Here is a 26446-nt window from a genome sequence, read left to right as displayed (position 1 = left end):
TATGACCAGTTATCTTTTAATCCTCCTTTCTCAGGCTTTTCAGGTTATTTCAGATCTTCCAGACTCTGAAGGGAAGTCCGGCCTTTTCTTTGTTAGCTTCTTCTCAAGTGGCCCACCATTCCATTAAGTGCAGTTAAGATGCAGCTGTTTCTTCTAGAGCTGCTGCCTTTGGCTGTCTTGATGTGCTATTCCTGGCTTCACTTCAGCTTGCCTGATATTAAGGCAAAATTGATGGATGTTAATCTTGACAAACATCTTTGGCTCTGTAGCTGCTGAGTTTGCAAGTCTCAGCAACAGAAAAGAAAGGTCATGCAGGAATTGAAACATTTGTTTCCCCTGTTCCTAAATTTCAGAGGAATTATCCTTCCAAACTTACCTTTGTACACAGTCTTGCCACCCTTCCAAGTTTAAAAAGGGTTCTAGGAGGGATCCTGCTGCCAAGTCTACTCGGACTCCTACTTCTCAGAAGCCTCCTTTTCCTGAGAAACCAGGTTCGACCCCCTTCTCAAGTCACGTTAAGGGTCACTCAGGACTCTTGGGTTCTGTCCAGCATTCGCCAGAAAGTTCAATCCTTTTGAATGTTCTCTCCAGACCTTATTTCCTATTCTTCCTCAGGCTTTCCTAGTCTCCTGAGCTCAAGGATGCCCATCTGAAAATCTCTATTCATCCCCTTTTCAGGAAGGATTTGCATTTCTCTGTTTCTTCCTTGCATTTTTAGATGTCTGTCTACATCACTGTTGCAGTATTCATAGAAGGATGTCCCATCCCGGGCAGCCCATTGCTCAGCCAGTATGGAAAAGCTTGAAAATGACCTCATTTGCTCAGTAGGTCACAATTATGCAACTCTTAGAGAACGTAGAGAACAGAAAGGACATACAGATACAACTACCCAGAACTTCTTTTACTGCCAGTTCATAAGCAGTTGTTGCTAGCTGGACTCAACATTTTGTTGCTGTTCTGACTTAAGAATGCCAGATAAAGAAAAACATATCCCCAATGGGGCACTTTTTTTTGTTAAAGTTTGCTTCTTGGTATTTTTTTTCATCACTACCTACAGTTCAGTCATCCAAGAGGGGAAAAGTATCGATGGGAGAGGCAGATTCTTCATAAGGATTGCCATGTACAGTGTCTTTCATTTGGGCACTTCCCACAACCATACCTCTTGCATCTGTAAAGCATTAGTGCCCAAGACACTCAGAAGCAGTCAGTCTTTCCTCTCAATTTAATCTTTAAAACCAACAGCTTAGACTGTTAGCCCAGGGTACCATGGTGGAATCCTTTACCCCCCCCCCACCAAGATACACCCACTTTGTAAGAAGGCAGCCAAGAAGTCCCAGACAGATTCTTTAACTATCCAGCCTCTACCAGACATCCTTCGTAATTGCTCTGTAGGTCATTTAGCGTTTGTCAGATTTTGCTGTTGCAACCCTGCCAGAGGCTGGCATTGATCCATCTTTTCACATGTCCTCAGGCTTTGCAGGAGTCTGCTCTGGACATCAAGGGGAAACTGCAGGTGATCATCTCTGAGGGTCCTAGAGGGATTCTGCAGATAATGGTCAGGGAGGAAGTTTCAGTTCTCTTATCGAACCTTACCAAGGGTTGAAACCTCTGGTATTAGTTAGGGCCGATGTTCCAAAAGACAAACTGAAGCACGTTTCTCCTTGTCCTATGGATCCTCAAATGGAAGGGGAAGAGTTTACTCAGAGCTTATTCTCTGCCTTAAATGGCCTAAAAAGCCTCAAGGGATTTCAATACTCGCTCCTCCTTGGCCCTCTACCTGTTCTGCACGGTTCAGGGAGTTAGGATTCCTTGGATCAGTCTCCTGCTGCTAAGAAACCTGATAGGTTCTAGAAAAGGATTATAAGTTTTTATTTAAATGTCCTTACATTGATCCTGCTGTGGTGTCAATTTCTGACAAGCCTTCTAAACTCTTGCCCTATTCCAAACTTCTGCCTTCTGATAAGGATAACAGGGCAATGGAGAGGATAGGCCAAAAAGTTTACACCACTTCTGCTTTGACTTTTAGGGACATTAACAAAACCACATGACTAGGTATGCTCTGGCCTTGGTTGCTCAGGCTTGTCAGGTTATCTCTGCCCTTCATGATTCTGATGGCAAATCCTCCATCTTATCTTTCTTAGATTCTGCTTCCCAAGTGGCTCACCACAATATATTAAGTGTAGCTATGATGCAGACGCAGCCTTTTCTAGTGCCGTGGCTTTTGGGTCCTTCATGAGGCGTTATTCATGGCTTTGCCTCCAGTCTCAGAGGACATTAAGGCCAAGTTGTTGGATGCTCCTTTAGATAATACTCCTCTTTTTGGGACTACTGGATGATTTTAAGTCGCTTCAAGAGAAAGGAGAGGCAAAAATAAGGCTTTTCCCATCTCCAAGTTCCAGAGGAATTATCCTTCTAGATCTGTTTTTGTTTGCAGGCAACCCTGCCAGGCTTCCAAGGACAGGAAGAGAAGGAGTGCCCCCCTCTGCCAAGGCTTCTCAGATTTGCGGCCCAGAAGCCACCCTTACCTGACAAGCCTGCATCGGACAGTTCACACCCCCTTACCTTTAGACCAGGTTCCTTGGCTTTTGGCTCTCTCAGTCTTCTAAATTGGTGTCTCATCACTTCAGATTTTTTCAGTCGGGGTTACTACATAGTATGGAATCTCTTCACTCCCTTTTTCTGGGATTCTCAACCTCCTCTAGGAGCAACTTCCTAATTTCCTGGAGTTTCTAGGGTCCCTACTGAACCAAAGGACCATACGACCTAACAGGGTTTTTATTCCAGGAAAGGAGGGCACGTGGAGACATATTTTTGCCTCTCTTGGCTCAATTCCTGTCTCAAGACACCTTCTCAGATGCTTACTCAGTTTGATTACCCCAGGCTTTTCTGGTGTCCTTGGATTTGAAAGAGGGCTTACCTTTATATCCCTATTCACTCTCTCCACATGAAACTTCTGTTTATTTCTCTTCCTCTCATTTTCAGTTCTCTGCTTTGCCCTTTGGCCTATCTAATGCCCCAAGAGTATTCACAAAAATGCCTAGCTCCTGTGATTGCCATCTGCAGGCTGCAAGGCATTCAGATTTTTCCTTGCATAGATGACCTGTTGCTTCAGGTTCATTCTCCCAGTAGATTGCTGTAGATATGCAGTTCACCATCTCTCTTCTTCAAAGTCTGGTGTTCACTATTAACTTCCAAAAATCTGTCCTGACTCCCTGTCAGGATCATGTGCATCTGGGTTGCAGGATTCAGACTCTGCCAAATGCTGGCCTCTCTTCCACCTCCAACAGTAATTCAGCCTCTTCTGCCCCCGACTGCCATGCCAGCCAGGGAGTTTCTTTGGGCTCTAGGATTCATGACCTCTTCTATTCAGATGCTTCCTCTTGCCAGACTGTATATGCGGAAGCTGCAATGGTACCTCAACTTTTTGGCTGCAGCATAGTCACCCTCTGACTTTCAGTGCACCTCTGCCCTTCCCTGTCTCAAGAAGGAATTAGAGTGGTGGATTAAACAGTTTGTGCTCAACCCAGGTCGGCCCTTCCAGCCTCCAGTCCATTCTCAATCAAGAGCTGTTCACCAAAGCCTCTGATATGGGGTGGGGGCATCTCTTGGTCACCTGAAAGTTTTGGCTCTCTGGCCTCCCCATCAGAAATCAGAACACAACATCAAAGATGAAGACTTGATTCTGGCCCTTCAGGCTTTTCACCCCATGTTCTCTGTGCCCTTTGATGGTGTACACAGACAACGTCAACAAGCACGGGTACGAAATCTTACCTCTTCTGCAGGATGGTGTTTCAGGCTTGAGACATGATTCCCAGTCAACTCTTTAGGCACCAGTATCCAGTCCCTCAGCGTACAATCTCGTGGCAGACTCTCTGAGCAGATCCAAAACCCAGGCTTACAAATAGATGCGTCACAGAAACATACTTCTGGACATTGTCCATTGGTGGGGTATTACTCAGGTAGATGACTTTACCTCCCCAATGAACAGGCAGCATCTGCTGTACCTCCCCAATGAACAGGCAGCATCTGCTGTTCCAGAGTGCCATCTGACCTGGAAAACAGACACCCTATCCTTTCAATGGAAAGGAAGGATTCTTTATGACCCACTTCCTCTACTTCCAAGAGTCCTGCAAAAGATTAAGCTAGACTCCATAAAAATCTTGCTAGTGACTCCCTTTCGCTGCGACAGCACTGGTACCTCCTCAATGCATCCGGCCGGGGCAATCACCACAACTTACTTCAATAGTTGGATCTTCTCACACAGGACAAGGGGTCTCTCATCCATCCCCACTTGTCCACTCTGCAACTGACATTGTGGGTAATAGAACAGAGGCTCCGGAAAGAGACCAAAACTGAGGATGTGCTCAAAGGTTTTACAGGATGCAAAGAAACCCTCAAACAGAAAATGTTATGTCCAAATGGAAGGAGATTTTTGGTCTGGTGCCAGGACCCCCCCCTTTTTTTTTTAGTGGGGGGTCCCTCAGGTCCTCTTATTTGCACGTGTTGCTCCAGTCTAGCTTAGCCTATTCTTCTGTGAAGGCCCATTTGTCAGCCATTTCTGCTCATCTGCCGTTGACTCCTCCTTTGACCTTTCATTTTGAGATAAATTTCTTAAAGGGGTCCTGCATAAAACACCTCCAAGAAAACCTATCCACTCTCCTTGGTATTGTAAGTTTGTTTTGGAAAAAGTGACTAAGGCTTATGAGCCTGCAAATTCTGTTTCTTTGCAGCATTGTACATGGGAAGACTGTTTTGTTACTGGCTCAACTTCTGCTTGGAGGGCTTCTGAGCTCTAGGCCCTTGTGACTGTCTTTGTGAGAAAGGAAGAAAAAGGAATGATGTCCCTTCGTACTACTCCTTTTATGCTCAAGGTAGTAAATGAGATGTCCTTAAATTAGTCGGTACAGCCCCCTCCCCCCCTTTTCCTCAGTCTGCTACTGAGAGGGTCCTGCATACCTTGGAGTGAACAGACAGCTCCGATATGAATAGTCCTAGTTTTATCCAAATAGTAAGTCCAATCACCTTTTCGCTTTTTTTCATTCCAGATCTTTGGGTTTGGCTGCTTCTAAGCAAACTACCGCCTCCTGGATATCTAAGGCAATTTCTTCTAGTTATTTTCATGGAAAGTCTGTGCTTCTGTTAAAGCTCATTCTATTACGCTGTTGCCCCTTTTGGTGCCTTCAAGGGGTGGACACCAATTCCATCTTTGAAGTTGCTATTTGGTCTTCAGTGCATACCTTTACTATGCAAGTTGAATGTGGTTTACAGGGCCACAGCAGGTTTTGCCGAAACCAGTTTATGTGGGTTTATTCAGGGCTCTTTTAGCTTTCAACCTCCCATTCTGTTTCAAGATTTTTTTACCTTTCCTTGTTTTCAGGAATACTGCGACAGCGATATAGAAGGACACAGTATAGTTGTGTAAAATTTTACACAACAGTAGATGTCCTTTTCATGGTTTCAGTATTCACTCCCTCCCTGCAAACCCATCTTTATTCAACTTTTTTTCTTCTAGATGTGCATGGACTCCTTTTTCCTACGACGACTGCTCTCTTCTATGCAATTCAGTTCTGGACAGTTCTGTTTGGATGTTCCTTTTATGCCCTATATCTTTTAAGAGGAGCATAAATGTGACTTAAGGAGCAAATAAGATCCTTTACAAGCTTTCCATACTGGCCGAGCAACAGGGTTCCTGGGATGGGATATTCCTTCTCTCAGGAATACTGCACAGTGAAGAGAACATCTGTTATAAGACTTTACATAACTGTACTTACTCTTTAGCCTTTCTACTGCCTCAAAGGTCTTCACCAAATACCTTGTTCCCGTGATTGTCTTTTGCAGGATGAGAGGAATTCAAATTTTTCCCTACCTGGATGACCTGCTCATTCAGGCTTCCACTCTGGCAACCCTGCTACAGCACCTTTATTTCACTATTTGCATCCTGCCAAGTCTGGGATTTACTGTGAATTTCCAAAATATGAGGAAGCTTCAGTGGTTCTTGAAGTCAGTTTGGCTTCAACATGCTCATCCCCTGGAATTTCTAGTTCCCTTTCTTCCATGCCTCACGCTAGACCTTTGGTGGTGGATCCACCAGCTCTAAACTCAAGACTTCATTTTCGGATGCCTCAGATGTGGGGTGGGGAACTTCTTTCAGCCCTCGGAAGATTTAAGAGCCTTTGGTCAGTCTCTGTAGTGAGCAATTGAGAAGTAGCCTGCAACCTCAGTGGGACAGCAGAGATAGAAAGACTGCAGAGCCATTTGAGGCCTCAACCTTTTTCTTCAGTAGCAGAGGGATGTACAAGGATGCAGAGTCAGCCTACTTAAGACTCTGGATCTCTAGAAAGGTGTTGAGAGTGGAAAGCCTTGAACTACAGGTTTTGTCAAAGACTGACTGACAGATTAAGCAAGATTTGTGATAATGTTCTGGGCCTAGAAAAAAAAAAAAAAAAAAAAAAAAAAAAAAAACTAACACCTGGCATACATGTTCTTATATGGAATCTGGCAACCTCACTCGCACTTAAGTTGACATATACAACTTTCAAAAAAAGATTTGTAAGAAAGTGGAAGGTTCACCAATGGGGCACTTATCTGGAAAAACGATCGCAGCAAAGGTACCAACCACCAGTCTAACAGACGTACAACCTGCATGCAGGCTGGCAGCAAGACAGTCTGTGGATTCACACTCATCAGTCCATGTATATACCCAAACACATAGAGGTCATAAGTTGATGACATCAGCGGTGACTACCCATAGGCAAGGAATACTGCAACAGTGATTTCTGTTAGGACATGCGCTTTTACTAGTAAGGCATCAAGGCTTTACACCAACATGGTAAGGAAGGCTAGAGAGAAGCAAGTTGATGTAATGCAGTCTGCAGTCTTGAGCTTCTGGAGCAGGTACAATAATTTGTAGAATTAAAATATCCCCTTTTTACAAGTGGCCACTTAATAACCATTGTGTACGATACAGTCAAGGGTTTAAGAAAGTAGTTTTGAAATACAAGATATAAAAGGCACGGAAAATTTATTTTTTCATTTGCAAAGTTATTGGTTTCTCCCCCATTTTAGTAAAGATTTTGGGGTCTTGTAAAGGCAATTAGTCTAGTGAAGTTTTAAGAGTGTTTGAATGAAATTTACAGACACTTTTATGCACCTGCAAAATTACTAGCAGTTTTTATTACCAATTGCTTTTACACAAGAGGCAAAAAATTGCACTTATAGAGTTTAAGTACAAGAAAACTGGTGCGTCTTATGGGTAACAAGTATGCTAGAGTAATATGAAAGTGCACACTGGCAAGCAGTTCGGTGAAAAAACGATTGAAATCTGAAACTGTGGGAAGCTGTTAATTATATTTACCTCCTCAGCAACTGTAGTACTTTAATGCATTTAACATAACAGTGCACAACTGCTAGTGTATCTTAAGGCTACAAGTTGAAGGTTTACTGAAAGCATGCATACAGTTTTCACATCTTGGAGGAGAACACAGATTACAGCAGCAAGTGGGAACACAGGTACTCAATTTAAAAAAAAAAAAAAAAGTGCGCCTGTAGATACAGCCCTCAATTTTCGGCAACTGCTCCTACCTGATGGCGTAAACGTTTTGAAGATGTACTTAGTTTGTGTGTTTTTTTTGTAAGCTAAAAGGGGTCTGAAAATCTATTTACGTCTGTTGGTCTTTCATTGAAGCAAAGTTGTCTAAGTGACAGGTTCAAACAGAGATAAGAAGCTACTACAAGTCAGCATGAGAAATAGTTACGTATGCAAAATAAATGCTGGAAATATAGACTCAAAAAAGAGCCGTCATGCACAATACCCGGGAACAGCTTTCTTTTCATAAAGGCTTCTCTGCTCATATCAGAATGTAAATGCCCCTACAATTATAGGCAAAACAGTAGTGAATTATGTAAAGTGCAAGGTGCAAATAGTGCTGCAGGATACACATTTGGAAAGAAATGAGCATGTGAATTTGTTCAAGGATTTCCTGGTGTCTTTTCAGTACAATACCAACAACAAAGGAAAAAGAGTAATACTTGATTAGATGGGATCCAATAGTGGCACAAGGTAGATTTGTGGTAGCACAGGGTTATAAGGCAGGGGAGCATTACACTGGCAATTTTAACAAACTATTACAGAGCTCAAGACAATCGGCAAACTTATACTTTATTCATACTTTAACTCTAAATTTCTAACCATTTTAGACAGCCATGCCCCATTATGCAAAGTTAGAATTAGAACCAAACCGGCACCATGGCTCACCAAAACGACCAAACAAAAAATCCTCCAAAGAAATAAACAATGGGCCAAATGGCGCTCAACAAAAAGCTCCTCAGACCACCTGCAATTCAGACAGCTAAGAAATGAAACAAAAAAAGCCATATTAGCCGATAACTACTACTACCAACTACAACAAACCAACCAAAATAATCCCCAAAAATTCTGGCGAGGTATCAATAACCTCCTACACCCTGGATGCTCAAGTACTCCCTCTGGCTCTGATCACAACAATCCCATCCAAATAGCGGACTCATTTAATACTTTTTTCACTGAAACCATACAATCCCTAGCCAACCAGCTATCCCCTAGCATCCCAGGCTCTGCCACAACTTTTACCAATAATTCTCATCAATTTCATTTTCAGCCAGTGCCCACTTCACTTATCTGTAACCTCATACAGAAACTTAAACCCACTACACTCTCTGCTGATAAATTACCTGCAGAATACCTGCAAAAAGCTGCTAAAGTCATAGCCTACCCCACATCCATCCTCATTAACAGAACTATTTCTGAAGGATCTATTCCCCTAATCTGGAAAGTCTCTCAATTCCCCTGCATAAGGGCGGTAACTCCAAAGAGTTGTCCAATTATAGGCCCACAGCTACTCTACCTCCTTTGGCAAAAATAATGGAGAAATGTATACACATACAACTGTTAACCTACCTACTCGATCACAATTAGCACCCTGTCAACATAGCTTTAGACCATTTCATAGCACCATCTCTGCTCTCTTATACTTCACTAACCATATTAACAGTAATCGTAATATTGATACTCTATCCTCAGCTGTTTTTGACCTGTCCAAAGCATTTGACATGGTGAATCACCACCTCCTTATAGACACACTCAAAAACCTGTCATTGGACAACCATACTATACAGTGGTTTCAATCATACCTACATAACAGGCAACAGGCTGTACTATGGGAAAATACTTTATCTTCCCACGTCCCAGTCACTCTAGGGGTCCCGCAAGGATCTATATTAGGCCCATTACTCTTCGTCATCTTTACAAATGACCTTCATTCTGTAATTCCTCAAGCTGACTGTATCCAATACGCTGACAACTCCACACTCATATGCGCTGCTGCTTCTCAATCAGAACTTCAGTCACTAACCCAAATGACCTTTAGTACAGTTGAAAACTGGCTCCTACAAAGACGTCTTATCCTTAACCCCAAAAAAACAAAAATGTTACTAATTTACCCCCACCCGCAGAACCTCCCCACTTTACTATTACTTCAAATGATAGAACTATAATAACTCCTGAACCAACCAACAAACTATTCTGGGTACTAATAGATAACTTGTCCTTTGAACCTCACATTAATAACACCATAAAAATAGTAAACAAGAAACTAGGTTCCCTCTATAGAATAAAACCCTTTCTTACACCTCCAGCCAGGGTTACCATTGCTCGTACCCACCTCATCTCTACCTTGCTCTATGCCTCCCCTATCTATACCAAAATATGTAGAAGTAATCTGAGTAAACTTACATCCTCCTACAACAATATTGCCAGATTTGCAGCTGGGTCCTCCTATAGAACTCATCACTGTATCAATCTGAATCAGTTAGGATGGTTAGAGCTACCAAATTTAATACTTTTCAATCAATTAATAGTAGCCCATAAGATCCTGTATTTACCTCAAAATACACCCATACTTACATCCCTAGTCATCCCCTAGAATAACCTCAAGACCTTATGCTCAGCTAATAACCTACTTGTACAAATATCAAAATCCAACAACTTAGCTGGTGACACCTTGGTTCTCCAATACAGTAGGTAAAGCCTGGAACATCCTCCCAAGCCAGCTAACCTCAATATCCTCTGTCAGCTTATTTAAAAGCCAGCTTAAACCCTACCTCAAATCACACTGGCTATATGCCCCTGTGTTAACCCAGACTAAGTACCTAACTATTAACTAGACTCCCACAATTCCTAGCCTCCCATGATCATGATCTTGTGTTGTCTCACTAATTTTTAGTGAGCTTAACCTTCCTTAGGATTTTTTCTCATGTAAATAAGTATATACTGTGGAATGATCAAACACCTTCATATAGTATCACAACCTATGTGTTAAATAACACTAGAAATCCATCCTTGTTTGCTGTTCTTCTATACTCTATTGATCTCTAGTGTTTTTCTTTCTTAGGTTTTTGTGAGACCTTAGTATCTCATCATAAATTACTAGGTGTATCTAATTTTGTAATATGTTATAAAGATTTGTACTACACCATTTCTAATACAAATGTATTAGTCTTATTCATCTATTCTTAGATACATTTTTCCTTTTTCCTACTGAAATATAAAATATATAATCTTAGGCTTGTACTATAATTGTTAAAACTTATGTACCAAATTATACCGTTATTGTTTTTGTCTCGACCTTTTATGTTGTAATTTGTGGAGCTTTTCTCCCCGGGCCTCCACTGAAAATGGACATATATCCAGCTGGACTAGCCCCGGTCAACAAATGTAAAATAAATAAAATAAAAATAAAAATAAACTTTCAACTGAGAATATTTATGGGTGGAGAGCAGAACTGGATTTACACTAAGGATGTATCTGGAGGACCTGGAAGGGAAAGGAGCACACATTTCTAAAGAAATAACATTTAGTATGCAAAATGTAAATTTGGTATTAGAAACTGACTTTTCACATTATTCCCAAAGGTGAAATAACAGCTAGACAGGATAAAAACTATGTAGCATAGTACCATGTGTATTTAATCAAAAGCTTTGGCACAGCCAATATATCGTTTCAAATCCTGCACCAATAAGTCCCCAAGATAATGATGCAGGGTAACGACTGGCATTTTTTGACTTCTATTAGAGAGGAATTTAAGGAATGGGTAGTAATTATTTGAGTTACTGGGAAAAGAAGAAATGTCTTCATAAAGAATTTCCAAGTGAAAGGGGTAGACTGAAAATTGAGTTTAAAGAAGACTGGGGGGGGTCAAAAACAGACATTTTAGCACAACTTTGGTTATAAAGTAGAAAGGACTGCAGCCAGTCTGCAAGAAATGTATCCAGAGATCATATAGGAGGTATTAGAAACATGTTGGACATTATGAGCATGAGAATGTGGAAAACAAAAAAGGCACAAATTAAGTACTTATGAAAAATTTAATTATGCCAAGGTCAGAAAAGATGAGACTCCACTCCTAGTTCAGACAGGATGAAACAAAGCAGTGATACATAATCAACAGGCAAGTCTCCAGGAATGGACTGTATTCCTGTGCAAGTTTGGAACTTGGCTTCAAAGTAACCCTAGACCAACATGGGAGAAGAGTACCTTATTAGAAACAAGACAGAAGCTAAAGAAAGAAATGGAAAACTGATGACTGGCTAGATGCATGCATGGAGAGACCAAAATATGGAATCCCTAGGAAATGGGCACTCTACAAATGGAGATCTCTTTTAGTACTTTTGTAGAGTTAGAGAAGTAAAATTAGGTAGGACTGTAATAAAAGAAGTTGCAGGAAATAAAGTTGCAAAACGTACAAGGTAAACCAATGAGAGAAGTGATGAAGCGTCAATTGACTAATGAGAATAGCTAGCATGTACCCAGGCAGAAGCAGGGCAGCTCAGTGGCAAGAGATTCAGTGTACAGAAAGTGAAGAAACTACACAGGCAATTAAACAAAAGATGCACTGCATATCCGAAACAAGACGGGAATCAGACTAACCTCCTCCAAAAGGATTAGTGTTTTTTATGCAAATTTGTACTTCCACCTCTCAGAAGAGCAACACAGAGGGTAACAAGACTTGGTTCAAAACTAGAATACATAAAAGCATTGGATTAACAGGGCAGGAAATTACTACATTTAACAATCACTGCCCAGAAGATTAAGATTGCAAATTAACTCTAAAAATAGCAAAATGCCAAGTCCAGATGATTTCCCCTTCTGTGTTTATAAGGGAGGTGGACCAGGCACTAACAAAATTGGTTAATGTAATATGGGAAACAGTCTTCCCCTACACATGAAACGTGCTAAAATCCTAGTGCTATCAAAAGGAAATGGGGAAAACCCAGCAGGTTAAAAAAAAAATCACACATTTGCTGAATATAAACAGCTTTAGCAAAAAGGTTGGATGAGATCCTATAATGAAACAATGGGGAAAAAACGTTTTTGAGAGGGGCAGACAAGCTGCATCCAACTTATGCCAAGACAATATCCAAAAGTATCTGATTATGTAAATTGGCTTTCCTAACAACCTGCTCAAGGAATCATCTTCTTTCGGCTGTTCCCATTAGAGGTCGCCACAGCAGATCATCTGTTTCCATTTCTTCCTGTCCTCTGCATTTTACTCTGTCACACCAACCACCTGCATGTCCTCTCTCACCACATCCATAAACCTTATCTTAGGCCTTCCTTTTTCTGCTACCAGGTAGCTTCATCCTTAGCATCTTTTTCCCAATATACTCAGCATCCCTCCTCAGCACATGTCCAAACCAATGTAATCTTGCGCCTCTGGCTTTGTCTCCAAACCTTCCAACCTGGGCTGACCCTCTAATATACTTATTCCTAATCCTGTCCACCCTCGTCACACCCAGTGCAAATCTTAACATCTTTAACTCTGCCACATCCAGCTCAAACTCCTGCCTTTTTGTCAATGCCACTGTCTCCAACCCATATAACATAGCTGGTCTCACTACCCTCTTGTAGACCTTCCCTTTCACTCTTACTGGTACTAGTCTGTCACAAATCACTCCTGACACTTCTCCACCCACTCCATCCTGCCAGTACTCTTCACCTTTCTTCCACACTCACCGTTACTCTGAACTATTGATCCCAAGTATTTAAACTCATCCACCTTCGCCACCTTTACTCCTTGCATCCTCACCATTCCTCTATGCTCCCTCTCATTCACACACATATTCTGTCTTAGTCCTGCTGACCTTCATTCCTCTTCTCTCTAGAGCATATCTCCATCTCGCCAGGGTAGTCTCCACCTGTTCCCTACTCTCACTACAGATCACAATGTCATCTGCAAACAACCACTTGAGCAGGTTATTTATTTATATAAAATGGAAAAAGGATCAAGTTCATAATCCATACTTGAATGCAGCTCTTCATAGGGTAGGTGGCCTGTTTTGGGAATTTCTCATTAAAATCATATAGGCATAAATTATTTAATATTTGTTAATCAGGATAGTCGGGCTGGGTGATGAGCCCATTTTCATTCGAGACCCAGGAAGAAAAGCTTCCTAGACAAATGACCATCATAAGAATTTTACATCACAGTGAAACATTTTAAAACATCATGAGAATTAAGCATCTTGGGTACATTACTAAACAAAGTAAAAAAATTAGATTAAATCTATTTAAAAGTAGTAGACTATGGTAAGAGAAAGGAGAGATAGAAGGTACAACACTAGATAGAAACCAAGAAAGGGTGAGGAAGAGGCTAGAAGAGGAAGAGATGAATGGACAGGAAAGGTGGAGAAAGGAGGATAGGTGGAGAGGGAAGGTAGGAAGAAGGAAAGGGAAACCGGCAGGAATAAGATATAATGCAAGTGTGAGAATATAAAGGAAATGTTTAGAGAGAAGAGGAAGAGGGTTAACCAAGTGGGTAGATTATAGAGGAAGAAGAGTGCCAAAGAGGTTAGCCAGGTCCAGTACATAGGCAGAGCCAATTGGTCATTAGTAACACTTAGTTGTTTTTTGAAGTGTGTTGAGTCAGCAGTAGTTGAAATACTCTGGGGGGAGTGTAGAAATTCATAATTTGCAGATGTAGTTGGAGAAGAGAGAGTCCCCAGCTTTAATGGATTTGGAGACTTGTAATAATAATTTGTTGCAGGATCAAAGAGTACGAGTAGAGTAAGGTAAAAGCATAGTACGAACAGCAGGGGTTATTTTCAGGTTGATGAATAAGTATGTGTGCAAGAGCCAGCCAAGTGCAAGTTAAAGACTGTGGTAGTTCTAGCCAGTTTAGTTGCTATAAAAAAAAGAGCAGTAGTGAGACCTGTAAGAGGAGTTTGTGGCAAATTTGGCTATTTTATTATAACATGATTCAACCTTAACCAGGGTAGTTTTACTAATGTTAGTGAAGATAGGGGAGGCATATAATAGGGTGGGGAGAACAGTTCCAGCTATAGCTTCGTCTCGAGTTAATCAGGAAAAGTTTGATACTATACAATGAGCCAAGTTTCACACGAGTCTTCATGATGGACCGAGAGAGATGGATGTCAAAAGACAAGTTATCATCTATTAGAATACCTAGCAATGTACTTTGAGTTACAGCTGTTATGGTGTTTGAAGAACTGGTTTAGAAAGGTAAATGGGGAACTTGTGAACAGCTGAGGTAGAACAACATTAGCTTAGTTTTAGAGGCGTTCAAAATCAGTTGCGAGTCAGATAACCATGACTCAGACGGTAAGGATTGCCGAGTAATATTGACAAGATCGTTCAAGGAAGGAGCAGCACAAATGAGAGTAAAGTTACCTGCATATTGAATTACATCCACCCTAACCCTTGTCTTACTAAATGAATATTTCCTGCCACCACCCTTTCAAACACTGCTATACACATCTCTCTCAAATGTTCTAACCTCCTACTACTCCTTTTCGATGTAAGAAGCATATCGAATCAAGTCCATGATCTTCATGCATGCCTATCCTTATGCTCTCCATATATCACCATACTCACTGAAACCAGGCTAAAACCGGATATAAAGAACTGTACTGTATTCTACCTCCAGGCTATAACATGTACCGTTGACAGAAAAAAAAAAAAAAAAAAAAACCACCAGAACCGGTGGGGTAGCCATAATGTACAAGCAAAACTTGCAACTGGAGCTTATACAGCCAAACATCCCTGAATTCGATAATGCTGCAATTTTGTTTACCAAGCTAAAAATTAGAAATTGTAGTTTTTGTTCTCTATATTCCTCCTGGTAATAATTCTAACACAATTGAGGAAATAATCCACTAGATTTCAGTTACTTTCTCACAAGACACCATTCATAATGGGTGACTTCAGCACGGACTGGTAACTCCTACAACTCTGATAACCCCACTAATTTCATCAGTCTTCATGGTTTTTTCACAATTAATCCAGTCCACAACTAGATCTGACAAAACTGTTGATAATCTATTTTAAATTGGATCCTTACAAACAAACCTACCTCTGGTTTTCAGTCAGGATGCCTCCCTATATTCTATCTGTGATAATCTCTGTACCCAAGCTAATAGTACTGTTAAAAGCACTGCAGGGATGGCTAGGGTACTAAGAGCAGAAACTAGCAGGACTGGAGGAGCTAGGGCTATGGGAAATGGCTCTGTGATTTGCAGTCAACGTCTAAATACAGATGCTGGCAGGACTGCAATGTCCGTTTTGTGGCAGTATTCACGTTCTGGGAGATTAAACATGGTTTACAGCAATTTGAGCAAACTGAGGGCTTGAACCTGTGTAAAAAAAGAGGTGGGAGAGAACAGGCAATTTAGATGTGATAAGCCATGCAGGTTGCAAAAAATACAACGGTCAGGGAGGCAAGGTTTGGATATTTAGGAGATGAGAGACATTCCTAGCGGTTAGTGACAGCGCAATGTGAGAAAGGTACAGTAGTGAATGACATCAGGTAGTAATAGAAGTTTTACAGGAATAGTACTAGGCTGTAAAGGTACAGCATAAGCTATACAGTATGCTGAACCTTTAGAGATGTAGAGCACTGGTAAAACAAAATACTATAAAAAAACAATTATATGAGACTGCCTATTTTAGTTTATAGGTCCTAAAATAGTTGGAAAGCTACAAAGGAGTACATTCTGTGAAGATATTAAACAGAATTGCACATTAAAAAACCAAGGCAACGAGGTCTAGCAAGTTGACCAGTATAGTTAAAAGGTAACAGGCAGGTCCGATAGTCAATGCATGCAAAATCCAACAAATCCTATACATACAACATTCAAGTACACACTTTCAGCAAGCTAAATATATGGCTACATTACAAACAACTCTTCACTGAGTGAGATAGCAAAATTAGTAATGGTCATCTGATAAACAGAAATACCCATTTCAATGAAGTATCCACTACAAACTACAGTCATATCAGTTGACTGCTTTTTTACACATCACCAGGACAAGTGAGGAAAAGCAAGAAACCAGAAAGTGAAAGGTTTGCTCCCTTTTCACAGGGCTATACCTACGGAGGATAAGCATTTGCCACAAGGACTATATATGGATTTAAGTCATGGAAAATATTTAGACTTTGTGGACGACTGCACACTATTAGCAGAAAATAGACAGGGCCTTGCCAGGTGTCAAAACGCAAAGGGACCGACCTGTAATAATGAGGAAAGTACTTACAAGGACAACACAGAGCAATTAAAAGTAGATTTCATTTAGTTTTATAGGTTCATAGGTAGGTACTAGGCTATCGGCCCTAGGGCCCATACAAGCCTAGTCAAAAAATGTACCCTGGCTTTCGCCACCCAAGAAAATTATTTTCCTGTGCCCCTGTCGAGCAGAGCCACAGATGTGATCCCCAGGGTGAATTTCCCATTTCCCATCCAATCATCAAGATTTTTCTTTAAGAGTGCTAATGAGGAGCTCTGTTTGACATAGATAAGTAGTCTGTTCCAGAGTATGGGAAGTCTCTGGGACAGGAATCTAGCCCTCCAACATGTTCTGTTTATTGTGGTGACAAGGTTTAGGTCCCTAGAGCATGTAGCTCGGACGGATTGGGATTTCTTTAAGAGAAGCATGTCCAACAGCTCTGGGTTTGACATAGCTTTGTATGTTAGGCAGAGATCGCTCCTGAGTAGGCATAAAGCTGTAGTTTTTTGAGACTGTCTGCATAGGGCATCTGTTTGAGGCCAGCAATCCTCTTTGTGAGGTATTTCTGTGGTCTTTCCAGTTGTTGATGTCTTGTGAGGTACATACCAAAAGGGGCGTTGTACTCTATAATGGGCCTAATGAGTGATGAGTAGAGGGGAACAATGACCTCTTTTTCTGGATGAGAACTTTTGTGATGAGGTGAGCCACGTAGAAGGATTTCCTGACCACTGTGGCGATGTGATCATCAAAGGAGAGACTACTGTCCACTTGTGTCCCAAGGTCTCATCACATTTTTGGCATTAAGTAGACTACCAGCTATAGAATATAATCTTGAAGGCATATCTAGAAAACCTTAAAAACAAAACGCAACTGGATAAGAGGGGCTGTAAACAGCATCCTGACTGGCAGAACAAAAATGCTATCACAGTCATGACTGCTCCTGTCATTTTACACACAATACAAATTCCAATATCGTTTAAAATTATCTGGAGCTCAAAGATTCAGGCTGCACTAGAAGACTAAAGTGAACAGGAGAAGCTAGGCTTTAATTTGTAACATCTGTGCTACCACTTCTGTGAAACCAGCCAGCTTTTCCCTGGAAAAACAATCAGTATACCAGAGACTTCTTTCTTATTCATGGGATTCCTTGGAGTTTGCGTAGCTACATCACACACAGACACACACACACACACACACACACACACACACACACACACACACACACACACACACACACACACACACAGTTTTTTAAACACTTAATGCGGTTTGCATTCTGGAGATTTCTTTATGATCACATTAAAAGAAGCAAACCTGTATGAATCACTCTTGTCAAAGCCCAAACAGGATGCATTGCCAAGAAATGTGCAATGTATTTGAGATACATTGGATGGGGCTGATCCACATACCCAAACAAGCCCCAGCATTTTAAATGCAACACAATGTATTAAAATATGGAAGGAAGGACAGTGCCCCCCAATTTACTGTGGAAGGAATATGGCATCAGTAGACTAGGAAACTAAGAGGGCTAGTAAAATTAACGGACTATGGGGGGGATTATGGAGAGGAAAAAAAAAAAACACCAAAACTTGCCCATCTCACAGGCGAGGAACACAATCCCCAAAAACAGCTAGTGACATGTGGGAAGGAGTGGGCATAAGACTAGAATCACTGTAAAAGAATACAGGATGAAGAGGAGGCATACAGCTTTACCATCCATTCAAGGAAATACAGAAGTATAACATACAAAGAAGGCTGCAGAACAGACTGCCATATACAGGAATACAGTTCACATTAAAGCAGCTGGTACAATGGCTCCATGGGGAAAAAACTGAACACTAAGAAAGGAGCAACAGTCGGCCATTCAATATCAAAGTGTGAAGACTAGGAAAGAAATGAAGGCATCTCCCTTAGTCAATATCAGTGACAAAAAGCACTGCAGCAATCCCACTGGCTACACAAATAGTGACAATGGTACCATCAAATGACAATGGTATCTCACACCAATTTCACTTGGGGGACAAATTAAACTGAAGTGTGGCACCAAGTTCTGTTACTGAAGTAATTAGTTGGCTTTTTCAGAACAGAAAGTCGGCAAACAAGATTGTAGAGTCATAGTACTGAGAGAACAGTAACTAACTGGAGTGTCAGTGGCCCAGAAGGGTAGTATACTTGCCTTTGGTACTACAAGACCAGAAGGCTGTTGGATCTCATTTCCAGCAGAGGCACTTGCATTCATTTTCCAGTACTGATACTGCAGTTCACTATATAGGGATCACTGCATTCCAAAGTGTGCCAACCTTTACATGAGACAGTAAACCATGACCCCATCTGTCAGAGTGGGTGGCAGCTCAGGTGATGTAAGACAGTTCACAGCACTTGTCAAAAAAAAGTATGGTAATTTCATCAGTGCTCGGCAGACATTCCCTAGACAGTGTGACCTCCAACCACCTCTAGTCTCCACTAAAATGGTAGCTGAATGCGTTAATTACACTAGGCCAAGTGTAAATAAAATAAACCCAGTGGTACATGTGTAACATATGCCAGCATAGCTAGCTGGAGTTTTGTAAATAATTTTGTCATTTGCCTATCACACTGATTTGTACAGATGCTGGTGTTAAAAATGTATTTGTAAAGTAGCTTGTGTTAAAATGCATCAACAGTGGGTTCTGCTGGACAGAAGAGATATACATGTATGTCACACAGTATTATAACCGATTAAATGTACATGCTTTAACATGGCCCCTGGGGCTGAAAATGGTCTGATGGAAACAAAAACATCCTCAAAATGCTTTTATCCATTTCCCTTTCTTTTCAATACATGATACATTCATTCTCTATTTTATAACATAATAAAGATACCCACATAGTTATGTGGTCTGCAATAATGTACATTACTCAAATACCCTACCTTCTTACAAAAAAAGAACTTTCTCTAGTGTTGAATTGTACAGAATCTCTGCACAGCCCTAAATGCGGACAAAGTCACTACTAGTTCCTTCGCAGTTCTGTGCAGGTGTTCAAGACTACATGCCATTAGTCCTATACCCTGCAGTAGTCTGGGGTTGGATTCCAACAACCTACATTTACCCACTGTAAAATTCTGCAAGTCACAGAGACTGCTCCTAGGTTACCGTATAAAACCACATATGCAACTTTACCTGGATATCTAGCTCAACCATCTGTTATCCAACATTTTACATCTAAGCAACTAAGTTTGGAAAAAATAGCTTCATTTTTTTAAATGTCTACAAACAGCTGTGCATCAGTAACAAAGTAGTTTGGTACCCAGGTGGACTTCAGTGTCAAAAGTTACACTACACCCAAATGAAGAGCTGCCATTTTATATACTAAAGAAAGAAAGAAAAAACATTAGCCAATTCATTGCAAATTTTAATACAGCATAAGGCAGAATTTAGCGACCAAGGATTACAATCCACTTTAACAATGCACATTGTTAATGCATAAAGTCATAACAAGAGTAAGCATGTTAACCTTAAATTGCACTTGAAAAACTAGTAAAACCAATCAGACGAACCTTCGGGGAGCACACACACTAGTAAAATAAAATTAAAAACAGGTTGTATGCAAAACTTGCAATTCAGCTGAAGTGCATGTTTGTCATCTATATACAGCTTCTGATAAGTATTACCCCAATCTTGAAACTCAACGCACTTCAAAACAGCAAGTTGAATAACTGATTACTACAGGCGCTGTCAAATGTTAACCTGAATCTTGCATAATTGAAAAGTTATTCTCAGTATGTCTTCCTATCCTGCTAGTCATGCCAAGAGCCAAACAGGAGTACTTTCTTCTCTACAGTTCTGCCCAGTTAGATCTATCCACTCATTAGTTGTTACTATTTACAGAGGACATTAGAGATGTTGCTAGCCTTTTCAAATGTAGCTGGGGCAAAGTTGATAAAGATGAAATAAAATGAAAAAATTACCACAAAGTCACAGCTGCACTGTGACTGCTGAACAGAGTTAAAGGCAAACAGTGCATTTTAGCATGGTAGCTGTATCGCTGGCCTAAATTAATGGGGCTGCCACAACTGCAGCCATAAGAACAAAAAATTCTACTACCTGGTTGAAAGATCATAAGCATTAAGCTAGTACAAAGTGGTGTGGTGAACTGGATTTGAAGTAATTCAGTCAACATACAGAGTAACAAAGTAACTGAAAATTCTTAGTAGACAGATGTGCCCTTAGTTTTATATTGTCCAGACATCTTGACGAATCAATGTACAGGCTTCTGCCATGCACAGCAAGCCAACACCAGTGTACTATTACTAAAGAGCTTCAAAAGGACTTTGCACAGTTACCAGTGTATATAACAAAGCTGACAAACTCTAAACAATGTAAGGTCCTACAGTGGACCAGTAACTATAAATTTAAGCACTGTACAAATATAACACAAAAGGTTAAGTAAGCACCTTTTCTTTGTAGTGGTTCATAGGAAACATGGGTAAACAATGACATGACACAGCGAGCTGCAAGGAGATTCATGACTAAGCGAGGCCCCAACATAATTGACACTTGAAACTAAAATCAAAACACCAATACTCAAAAAAGGATTCAAAAGCAAAATATATAAATATAAACACACACACTAGGATGGAGTTAGTTTTTGTACGTAGCATGAAGTGTGAGAATTTTCAGAGATTAGGTGGTGGATGTCATGCTGGTAGTATGTGTGCAAGTCTGTCTTGTGTAGTGGCAGTGTTAAAAAAATTTTTTTTTTCTTTTTAAGGCAAGGGATAGGGCTAGGGTTGGGGTGGAGGGGGTGGCCTCCACCCACCTTAGTAATGTGTACAAACTTTAAAAAGCCTTCCCATAACACGGACACTTACAGGTGTGTGTGAAGATCAGGAAGAAAGTCTCCCTTACTCACTTTTTTGCATCTTGTATTTGTAGGGCACATGAACAGACACTATACAAGTGAACAATTTCAGTTTCAGCACAAGGATGCCCCCCAACACACAATCTCCCCTGTACCCCTACATTCTTGGTACTTGTAATCTTTCGAGTCCTGCATCATAGCAAAAAGGTTAAACCCAGAGTTGCCAAATCTGCAACTGCAAGGCCATGAAATCAAATATGTACACCAATCACTTATGGAGCAAATTCAAGTCTGACACCCAATGCAAAGATAAATTAGGAAGGGTACCCAAATCAGTACTAGTGCTAACCTTCTCATGTATTTATAAACAATACTGCATGAAAACAAAAAAAGTTTCTACTAGTTCACTGATACAGTTACAGGGCAGAAGCACAAAAAATTAAATATACTTGGCTTGAAAAATACCAGCGTAAAAACTGCTTAAATCAAGATAAAGCTATACACAGAAATATACTTTAAAAGAACATGCTAGGTTATGGATAGAAGGATTCATTACAGGCAACAAAAATGGTCTGTTTACATCACAAGTCAAGGCGTACAAGGATTTTCCATGTAATCACACATGAACAGCAAAGGAAAAGGAACAGAAGAGAAAAAAACAGAAAATTTTAATGTATTTCAGGGATGGTAACCGAGACCAAACAAGTAAAAAGATGCGAGTTAATATAGCAATAACCCACGCCTGGGTGTGGGTAATGCTGGATTTACCCACGGTTGGCATGGTTTGGTCCAGAGGGACCAAACAAAGCCAATCGTGGGTAAATACAGCATTACCCACACCCAGAAGTGGGTTATTGCTATTATACCATGACATTATTTAAGAAAAGAAACTATTACTTTTCTTAAATAATGGCATAGTATAATGCCTGTTTACTGCCCTTCCGCAGATGTCTGGCATCCGCGGCAGTTCTGATGTACTGCACGCCTGCGCAGTACATCAGAGCTGTGGGCAAAAGCAACGGAGAAAGCAAGATCTCAGTTGCTTTTTTTTTTTTTTTTTTTTTTTTACTGTTTTCGCTATGTTAAATGGGTTTAACATAGCGAGACAGTTTTAAAATAAGCAACGGAGATGTCCGTTGCTTATTTTAAAACTGTCTCGCTATGTTAAACCCATTTAACATAGCGAAACAGTAAAAAAAGCAACGGAGATCTTGCTTTCTCCGTTGCTTTTTTTTTAAAAACCTGTCTCGCTATGTTAAACCCATTTAACATAGCGAGACAGTGTTTTAAAAGTAGAGTTATACTAATGGAAAAAAGTCCGGGCGACCGGACCTTTTTCCACTGGTATAACTCGATTTACAATGTGCACGCTGGCCAATCAGCGTGCACGTTTTTGGGGGGGGCATGGTATAATAAAGGTTACAATTTAGAGAACTAGAACTAGTAGCAGTAGCAAAATCAAACTAAAGTTAACAAATGGTACAAACTTATGAAGACAATCCAAAAGGAAAAAAACACTTTAATGACAAAACACAGCAGAGCTTTCGGACATAATCCTTCTTCAATACTACAAACTTATAAAATTTCTTTCATCTTATATACAGGCCCAAAGCAGTCATGTGGTTAGCAGCCTTATGGTCATGTGATTTTTGGGCTGCTAACCACATGACTACTTTGGGCCTGTATATAAGATGAAAGAAATTTTATAAGTTTGTAGTATTGAAGAAGGATTAAAAAAGGACACTTTTGATATTTGTTATATATTTGCCGTGAGGATTTTCCACCATCAAGGTCAGTCTTGCAGCCTGCTAGTCTGATATGGCAAGTGTAACTGTTTCTGTTAAGTCTCTAATAAATGTTGAGACAAATCCTTTATTAACTTTTGCTGAGGAAATGAATCCTGTAATTGTGGATCCTGCTGTACCTGACACAGATGCTGTCTCTGAATTTAACAAAGTGTTACAAACATTAGAAAGAAAGCTAACACTTTTAAACGTTTGCAATGACAACGTTTTTAGCATACATGGACAGAGGGATTGTTCCCAGAGGGCTACGTATTCTTAAAATGCCCTCATATGGGAACGCATACCCAGAGCTGCTAAAAAAGTGGCAACAGCTGAATATCCAATTAGGCTTGGACTATATGTTGCTCATGAATGAGTATTTTTTATCTATAGAGGAAGACCTGAAGAAAGATATTTGTACCCTTGAAAATGATATATTGGCTATGCCTATCTTTTCAAATATGTCTAACCATTTTCATGACATGGTAGGGAGACTACAAACCTTGGATGCCAGAATGGAAGCAACTAAAAAACGAAAACTTGTTCGTGACATCAATGATTTTGGCAGAGGGAATATCTTCTCTTGGCCCAGGGAGAACATCCCTATAAATAACAGCAATAGATCCAAAAATGAATACTCGTACGCTCATAAAGTCAAAACAAGAAGTAACCTGGATACTTTGGACGATATTAGTGACGTTAATGCAGTTTCTAATTAACAGAATAAAAGGCATGTAGTACAACCCCCCCCATCTGAATCTGCGAATGGTTTGACCCACGTAACGCCAGCCATAGGAGCAGAGACTTCTAATTCCTGTGTAACACCGAAGCGAGTGATCACAACGCCTGGAAATACAAATGATGAGGTGGGGAGGAAATCACAGCAACTAACTTTTAGTTTTGCTTCAAAGCGTTTTTCACTGGAGCGACCTGAAACCGTGAAAGAACGACAGACGACGCAGAGGAATTCCCCAGTTGTACGCTCAGAGGCATCTAATAAAAGGAAGCTCAACAGCCAAGATGGGCCGAAAATAATTAAAGGTACGTTGAATTTATCAACGTTCCAGCTACAAGAAGCCCATATATCAGTACTTTCAAAGGGGCTTAACTTTATTCCTTCAGGTGGAAATGACCTGGTGTCTGCACTAACTGACTTGAAAAAATTCACCAGAATGTTAAACTTAAAGTTATTGTTTGGTCAATCATCTATAGTAGAAAGAGGCTTTAAGCGCCTCAGTACTTTAGTACCTATTGCTGTACCAATAGTGAAGGCTTTTCATGATTTGTGTGAAGTACAAATTAGGCAATTGTATGAGAGTAGTAATAAGAGTAAAAGGAATGAGTACAACTTGACACTGGATGAGTTTAAAGCATTTAAAGATCTGTGCTCCTGTAAAGAAATAATAATTAAACAAGCTGATAAGGGAGGGGTAGTGGTGCTCATGGAACGTGACAAATACTTAAGATACTATGTCCTGTTTGCTGGAGGATACTACTGCTTTTAAACGCATCACTGGCATGGATGTAAAAAAACGTATATCTTATGTTAATATGGTCATCTATAACTTACAGCTGCAGGGTCAGATAGATCTTGATTTATTTAATTTAACAGTTCCTTGTCCTGTGACACCCCGCCTATATGGAATACCTAAGATCCATAAGTCAATCATGGATCCACCTATGAGACCCATCGTCTCAGGAGCAGGTTGGGTGACCGAACTACTGTCAGTTTATTTACATTGTCAGTTACAACCTTTTTTGAATAATTGTGATTCAGTTCTACGTGACACACTTGATTTTTTACAGAAGTTACGAGTAAGCTATGACACTGAGAAGGAACATTGTCTGTCTCTCTTTTCACGGTCATACCGAATGATGATGGGATTGACCTTTTGAGAGATTTTTTGACTTCATGTCCAAACCCTGATTATGGTAAAATAGAAACGTGGTGTAGCCTTCTAGATGTGGTTTTAAAGAATAATGTTTTCCTCTTTAATGAACTTACGTACCTTCAGCTCACTGGTGTGGCTATGGGTACTTCCATAGCCAACACCTATGCTAACCTAGTGCTCTACCAGTGGGAAAGTAAGCATATTTTGAGTGATCTAAACCCTTATAGACAACATTTTTTCCAACGTTTTGTAGACGATTGTTTCCTACTTTGGAAGGGCAGTTTGGATATATTGAATATGTTTTTGGACTATTTGAATAGAGCTTCTTCCTTTCTAAAGTTTAAAATGAGCTGTTCCAAGACTGAAATTGTGTTTTTGGATGTAGAAGTTATATTTAAGGATGGACATATGAATACTAAGTCACATAGAAAGGATGTGTGTGCTGGTAGATACACCCACTTTCATAGCATGCATGCACCACACATCTTTAAAGGTATTGTGAGGTCCCAGTTAGGAAGGTTGAGTAGGCTTAACACTGATGACTGCTGTTTTGAGTTACAATTAAAGGATATGTTAGCGGATTTTTCTGCTAGTGGATATGATAATGTCCTACTCTCTGTGGAGAAAGATAAGGTGATGCAGGAGAGGAAGACTAAGTTTGCTCCTACCTTCCTATCTGACCCACTGGAGTCAGATGCCTTACCTATGAATAGTACGAATGTGCGTATGGACGTGACTAGATATGTAACTGCATATAGTCTTACAACACCATCCATAAAGCAAATAATATTTAAGAACTGGTTGATACTAATGGCTTCAAATGAACTAAAGGCCTTATTGGGTGATAGACCTTTATTTGCCTATAGGAACATGAGAACTTTAAAAAATTCATTATGTTATAAGGATTTTTCTACCAACATTGTGAAAATGCTTTCCTCTAAGTATGGTACATGTAAATGCCACAATTGTTCATGCTGTGGAGATATTTTTGACACAGGGAGTGACCTTTTTGTTCATCCAGTAACAGGGAAAACTTTTAAATTTTATGTTTCAGCTACTTGTCACACAACACATATAGTGTATTTGGCTACCTGTGTGTTATGCAAATCTTTTTATGTAGGCAAAACCACTCGTAGGTTGAAAGAGAGGATTACAGAGCATAAGTCTGAAATTAGAAGATGTGTCGAAACAAATGCTTTATATAAGCATATGTTAGATTGTGGACAAGATCATGTTTTTAAATTCAGGGTTATTGACATTGTTTTCCCCTCCCCAAGAGGTGGTGATATAAATAACTTCTTAGAAATTAAAGAATATGAGTGGATTTTAAGGTTTGCTGGTGACCGTTCTCCTGGCTTGAACAGTATGCTGAG

General features: G+C 40.2%; 1 protein-coding gene across 1 annotated transcript in view; it reads right to left on the bottom strand.

Annotated features, from left to right (window-relative positions):
• The window catches only part of ATIC (5-aminoimidazole-4-carboxamide ribonucleotide formyltransferase/IMP cyclohydrolase), a 1003526-nt gene that overhangs the window by 861241 nt on the left and 115839 nt on the right, over nucleotides 1-26446 (bottom strand). The window lies entirely within an intron of this gene.

The sequence above is a fragment of the Protopterus annectens genome, chromosome 6.part1 (genome assembly GCF_019279795.1).
Source record: "Protopterus annectens isolate FY-2018-M chromosome 6.part1, PAN1.0, whole genome shotgun sequence".
In the NCBI taxonomy this organism is placed as follows: Eukaryota; Metazoa; Chordata; order Ceratodontiformes; family Protopteridae; genus Protopterus; species Protopterus annectens.
This window is presented reverse-complemented; position numbering and strand designations above follow the sequence as displayed.